We start from the raw sequence: 7,394 nt of genomic DNA, 5'->3' as shown, positions 1-7,394 counted from the left end.
TTCTACTGCCATTGTTTGTCTATGGAGATTGCATGGCTGTGTGCTCAATTTTATACACCTGTCATTAACAAGTGTTGCGGAAATAGTCGAATCCTCTAATTTGAAGGGGTGTCCACATACTTTTGTATACATAGTGTAGCTCAACGATATGTAAACAATGTGTGAGTTAAGCTATTCTCTGCTTCAGATGCACAATGTCAAGGGGTGCATTGCAAATGCCCATAAGGCTAATGTAATCATACTGTAGGTACTGTAGGCCTATGGCCGCATTGGCGTTGCGTGCCATTATCCGCTGCAAAATAGGTTCACATGACAATCAAATAAAACTAATTGGATAGCTTACAACTGAACAAAAAGGTAGGTAATGTAATATTAATTTGAGAATACAATACAGACAAATTACACATTCCCTTACCCTCTTTATTGCAGGATTGTGAGCTGTGATTAATCAACAATGACACTAGTTCATCTTGAATAATAGTTTTAAGTTTACTTTACTTCAAAGAATCAACACTTTATTGTATATAATTTCAAAGTGTACAAGTAAGCTAACTTATATGTACAGGTTAGACATATTAGCAACAAGTAGGCTATTATCACTAAATCATAATTTCAGCTGAACAAAAAAAGTCAATACCAGAGGTGACCAACCTCGTTCCACTGATCCCTGATCTACTGGGGGAGCAGACTTCTGTTCCAGCCCAGCAATAGTACACTTGATTATCAACTAATTAGGTTTGATGTGAATCAGGTATGTTAGTGCTGGGCTGGAACAGAAGACTGCACACCCAGCAGGGTTAGCCTGCTCCAGTTGTAATAGGTTTATACATTGTGTGTGACTTTTTAAAATTATTTTTGTTTATAAAATTTGCTAACATAGGTACAGTACACATATAATCCATGGTATACAAGGATTTACCCTTATTCTCTTGGGACATTCATTGGGAACTCCTTATCTGCAGACAGGGTTTCACGGCTCTATGTATCCGAGGAAAGAAAACATCACAAAGAAACAGGCTGCATTATTAGACAGCCCTGAATAATATATTGCTATATATCTCTGTCCTCATAGTCATTTTTCTCACTAGAGACTGTGGGAGGACATTTAAAAAAATATCCAGTTCCAAAGGCCCTATCCACAGTAGCCTATTCTCCCTTCTCTGACAGTTGGAACTTCTAGCTAACGTTAATCATTTCACCCTCTTCCATGGCTGTTAGCTAGCTAGCTACCTAGCAACAAATGCATTTCAATTTACAACAATAAAAACATTAAGATAATATTAGCTAGTTAGCTACCTAAGTTAGCTAGATGGTGATATTTAATTCACTTGGCTAGCTATAGAGTTTGTAAAGCTAGCTAGCGAAAATTACATTAGCAGCTCATTTGAATTAGCCTGCACACAAAGTTGCTGTAGCTATCATTTTCAAAATATATTTACTTAATTGAAAATAGGTTCTCCCACTGCCTCAGTTTTCTGGGACCTTAGAAAAACAAAATAATGGGCAATCTTTCCGAAGTTTCCCATGATAGCAAAATGCAGCCAGCCATGTGGATGATTGAAGGATTTCCACCAGACTGACTGATCTTCCAACATGGCGCCTGGTGCGGTTGCTAGGTGATTTGTGATGCAACTGCAAGCCCTCTATAGGGACCATAATGGGATATTCCTACATCTTGTCCTAATTAATTTGAGCGTCTGTTCATTCAACTGAGCTGATCCAGTTAACTTGAGATCTCCCATGGATCAATCCTCTGTACTCCACTGATGCCAGGGCAATAAATGATCTCTGTCTCCTCACCTGTCTGCCATGCCTCAACATATAGTTCCAACTCTCATCCTTCTCTGCTTTTTGTCTATACCATCTCATGGATGGATGGATCTTAATGTGTATTAATTATGATTTATAGTTAATTTTCAGTCTGAAGGAGATGGATGACACCAGAATAATCAACTACCCATTTTCTTTTTTTTGCAGATTCTGTTGTTATTTTTTTTAAACCTATATTTAACTAGGCAAGTCAGTTAAGAACAAATTATTATTTACAATGACGTCCTACCCCAGCCAAACCGACGCTGGGCCAATTGTGCGCCGCCATATGGGACTCCAAATCATAGCCGGATGTGATTCAGCCTGGATATGGCTGTCTTTGGGTTCCAACATTTCAATGTAATTATAGATTCCTTAGAAGGTTACTCAAGGGAAAAACTAAAGTAGGGTGGTTGGTTGGGGTGAATGGGTAGGTGTATAACGCAAATGTCTAGCAACCCAAAGGTTGCGTGTTTAGCTAATTAGCAACTACTTGCTACTTTTTAGCTACTTTGCAAATACTTAGCATGTTATCTAACCCTTCCCCTAACTCTTTAGCCTAACTCCTAACCCTAACCTTAACCTCTAACCTAGCTAACGTTAGCGTTAGCCACCTAGCTAACTTTAGCCACAACAAATGGAATTCCTAACATATCATGTCGGCACATTTGTAACATATTGTACGAATTGCAATTGGCAACATATCATATGAATTGGATGATGGACATTCACAAATTAATACATACCAGACGAAATGTAACATATCATACCAATCAGAGTGTTCCAGGTTTACGTTTACTATCTTAAGTCTACCCCGAAGTCCAGATTGCATTAATTAAAAACCTCCCATTTCCAGACACGCTGTCCCCTGAGTTTAATGAACTGTCTGTTCACTCTGTCCCTCTTTTTCTCACTCAACCATGTTATTGGAAATAATCCTGTGAGGAGGCTGGCTGGGAGACTGGCTGTGACTTTCCCTGAGCTAGGTGTCACATCCAAATAGAAGTAAATAAACTGTCAGCAACATTAAGCCACAGTCTCAGAGTGCTCTGCTCAGAGCAGCTGTAGTCATGATTGGAACTCCTCTGCATGTGTTTGCATGGGCTATGTTAGGCTTCCACTGGGGCACAGTGACACTGAGACTGGGGGGATAGAACACATCCTCTTTAATATGGAGTGAATGAAGATGTTCAAAGTCATCTCAGAGAAATATACCTCCTATTTGCTATGAACTGATTGGAGATATGTTCTTATTTTCCTGTTCAGTAACAGTATACAGTACATGGTACAGATGTCGGAACCTAACTTGCTCACTCTTTTGTCAGGGAGAATTTTCCTGCTGCATCAGGAAATTAAAATGAGCCTTGTGATTCCTTGAACATGTACAGTTCTCTTTCTCTCCATGTGGAGGCAGTCAAGTCATTGGGATCAGGCCTGCTATCAAAATAATATTATCTCTCGCTCGCTCAAACATTAGGCCTAGGTCCTATTACCGCAACATTCAAACGTATCTGAAATGGAGCCATACGCATCAACAACCATCGTTTTATATAGCTTAATAACACAAAATAATGGTGTCCACTAGGCTACGACATAAAAGTGTGAAGTTTATCCTAAGGTTACGAATGAACTGTCAAAATTGAAGTCAGTTGTGGCCTGGGGTGGTCTAGAGGTTAGGGCCGCTACCTTCAGGTTGCACATGTAGACCTACTGTGTCGGTGTGGGTTCAATTCCAGCCCACGCCCTTCTGGCACAAATAACTTACTCCCCCTGATTTAGTTGAACATTTTAAATATGGAGAGTGCAGGGATATTTTACCCTTATCTTGATCAGAAATGACCATACCAGACACGTTTGGATAACAATAATAGGAAACAAATAAAATAATAACAGTAGGCTACACCAACATTAGTTTCTGTTCATACAAACTGTCAAGTAAATTGCCACAGTAGATTTGCCATGGTAAACGAGGAAATACTTTATTTATATTGTACGGAATGCTTGTCAAATAGATAAATCACCCTTAGTATGCTAAAAAAGGACAAAGTTGTTCCGATGACAATACCAACCAGAGAGCGAACATATCTTTAAAGACTTTGGTTACAAGCAGGACTAAAGATGAGAGGAAGATGCAAAGTGAGAGGGCTCATTCTCTGCAAAATCTGTCCAGAATAAGCCCAATGCGTTTCTATGGGCTTAATATGCAGACCTAAACTTGACACCTGCCTTCCTGCCTTTGGGACAACAACTCCCAATGTTAGGTTGGAGACATGAGCATCTATTTTTTATGCTTACTTGAGTAGTTTCTAAAGAGGGCTACTTTAACATTTACTTGAGTAAATTACAGTACTTTTACTTGAATACAGATTTTCAGTACTCTACCCACCTCTGCAAATTATACATAGCCTAATTATAAAATGTGGGCGAGGATACACACTGACGGAAAGTTTATCGTTCTACATCTGTCAATCAACTGATGACACAAATCAGCTGATATACCGGAAAACACAAACAGTAGCCTATTATCGGTTTTCACACCTTTCACTATGTGACAATGGATAGGCTAACGGGTAGCCTACAACATGTAGCCTATTGAAATATAATCAAATAACAAGGGGCCTAGCGCTAAATTCACCCACACAGCTGATCTTAATTGCAACCATTATTAGTCACATAATTAAACCAATCCCTAAAAGATGATGTGGGTGTTACCTTAGTCAGAGATCTGTATATAACTGCGACAGCAAACAAAAAGAACAACTTAGTCCAATTAATTTGACATTCATTTATTATTTAAGCCTGCCAGCACCATCCTGCAGAAGTCATCCAGTACAGGCGTGTAATCATTACGCCGATTCTGTTGCAAATCGTCTGAAACCGTCTACTCCAAACGGAAAACGCAAACAAGAGTTTCTATTGGACAACTTCAGGTAGGTCCCTCCTTGTTTCGCTCCGTTTGCTCTGATTGCTTCTTATACAGTAAATGTTTTCCGTAATAAATACACTCCAATAAAGACTGACGTCAAACGAAGTCCGTAGGCTGGATAGTTTCAATTACGGTCTTATTCAAAGTTGACTTAATATCTATCAATGTTCTCAATTTCATAAACAGGTAAATGGTACTCGAGACATTGAAATAATTCCAAGAACATCACGTGATGGTGAATGCATACTTAAAAGATGGACACCAACTGTTATGTTTAATTTTACACAAGAGAATGAAATATCAAGGAGGATCAGGTAAGTGTGCATATCAGACACATTTCAGCATGGAATATAACATCAAGGTAGGTATTCAGGTAAGAATCATGTAAGTTATAAATCATCAAACAGTGCAGATATATGCTGCTACTCAATGTTTATTATCTAGGCATAGTCACTTTACCCCTACCTACAGTACATGTACATATTAGCTCGACTGTACCCCCTCACATTGACTCGGTACCGGTACCCCGTATATAGCCTCGTTATTTTATTGCGTAACTTTAACTTTAGTTTATGTAGTAAATATTTTCGTAACTGCATTGTTGGTTAGGGGCTTGTAAGTAAGCATTTTACAGGAAGGTCTACACCTGTTGTATTTGGCACATGTGACATACATTTTCATTTGATATCAATTGCCATGGTCAACTAACCCAATCATCTTTTTCCTTCTAAGGTAGGATTTATCCTCCAACCTCTCCTTTCCATTTCGAAGGGTATCTTATTTTCTTGGCTGGCCCATTGTTCTCCCCCCCTCGGTTGTGACGCTACAAGCTGTAAATAAAAGATACACACATCGGTTTTTATTTCTAGTACATGGCACAAAAAGCTTACTGAGATGATACACTGTATGACATGTGCTTATAGGCCTTGTCATAAAAACAGCAACATTTAGACACACACAGAGAGTGGGAGGATGCTGCGCTGGACTGACCAGTTGATCATCTTGCTAATGTTAGCTAACAGTAGCTACATGGTTAACACTGCAGCTAAAGCTAGCTAGCTTAACCAGCTTATCTAGTGGCAACCTAACGTGATAGCTAGTTAGCTATTGCCATACATATCTGATTCATCATCTGTTCACTCTTTATGCCAGTGACAAGGTGGCTAGTTAGCCAACAAGCAGAGATCATACACTACCGGTGTGAACGCTGCGTGTATCACATCCGGTGTCAGGATAAATAAAAAGCAAGGTCTGCTAACTTTCTTTAATTATGTTTAATTACCGCAAACAATGAATGGCAAATGCAATTTTCGTATATACGGGTTCGCTGTATCACCGCGCAGGATGAACAGGGAACTGGCAAGAAGTACGTAAACAGCTGTTCTTATACCGTGATGACGTAGTTTCAACGCGTCTGTTAGCCTATCACAGTAGAGGCTGGGCTTGGTTTAGACTTTGCCCCCTTTGCTGGCCCTTTGTCCAAGCCCCTTGGCGCGTTCCTTTGTCCACATCTGGTTGCTGGGTAGATTAGCTCCGTCTTGGGTCTGTCGATTCTACACTAAAACAGTTCCTAATATGGTATTGTCCAGTATTCTAAACTCCTGGTTGGTCTAGAGAGATGCACCCCTCCCCTCTCCAGACTGTCCACAACTTTTATGGCCTGTGTTGGTCAGTCCTTACACCTACACACACACCCCCCTCTGTATAGTTTGTGTATGTGTGTAACAAAACAATATTCCTCTTCAACCAATATGCTAACAGGCTATTATGCATAAACATAAATCCTAACACCGGTCAAAATATTTAGAACACCTACTCATTCAAGGGTTTCTATTTTCTTCATTGTAGAATACTTGTAAAGACCTCAACTATGAAATAACACACATGGAATCATGTAGTAACCCAAAAAAGTGTAATCAAAATATTTGAGATTCTTCAATAGCCACCCTTTGCATTGATGACAGCTTTGCACAATCTTGGCATTCTCAACCAGCTTCACCTGGAGTTCCCACATGCTGAGCACTTGTTGGCTGCTATTCCTTCACTCTGCAGTCCAACTCATCCCAAACCATCTCAATTTGGTTGAGGTCGGGGGATTGTGGAGGCCAGGTCATCTGTAGCAATATTGTAGCACTCCTTCACGGTCAAATAGCCCTATTTCAAAATATATTTAATTGGTCAAGGGGTTGTGAATTGTTCATACAGACATAAAATAACATTATCAAAGCATGTAAAAATAATTTCAATCACAATTTGGATTGTTTTCACCTGTCAGTGGGCGCTCCTCAGGGGAGGACCATCCTCATTGAATTCTTAAAAAAAAAATGTTTTTAGAAAGTCATCCTTTAGATTAAACTATATTAAATATTCACTCAACCAAATAATTGATTTAAAACATACTTTTTTGCAATGAAGTTCTACAGTAGCCTCAACAACTGTAGGGTAACACCATGGTGTAGCTGGAGGACAGCTAGCTTCCGTCCTCTGAGTACATTGACTTCAATACAAAACCTAGGAGGCACATGGTTCTCACCACCTTCCAGACATACAAAGTAATTGTGACAACTTCCAGAGGACGTCCTCCAACCTATCAGAGCTCTTGCAGCATGAACTGACATGTTGTCCACCCAATAAAAGAATCAGAGAATTAATCTAGGAC

Source organism: Salvelinus alpinus, chromosome 9 (genome assembly GCF_045679555.1).
Source record: "Salvelinus alpinus chromosome 9, SLU_Salpinus.1, whole genome shotgun sequence".
Lineage (NCBI taxonomy): Eukaryota > Metazoa > Chordata > Actinopteri > Salmoniformes > Salmonidae > Salvelinus > Salvelinus alpinus.
Note: the sequence above shows the minus strand (reverse complement) of the source record.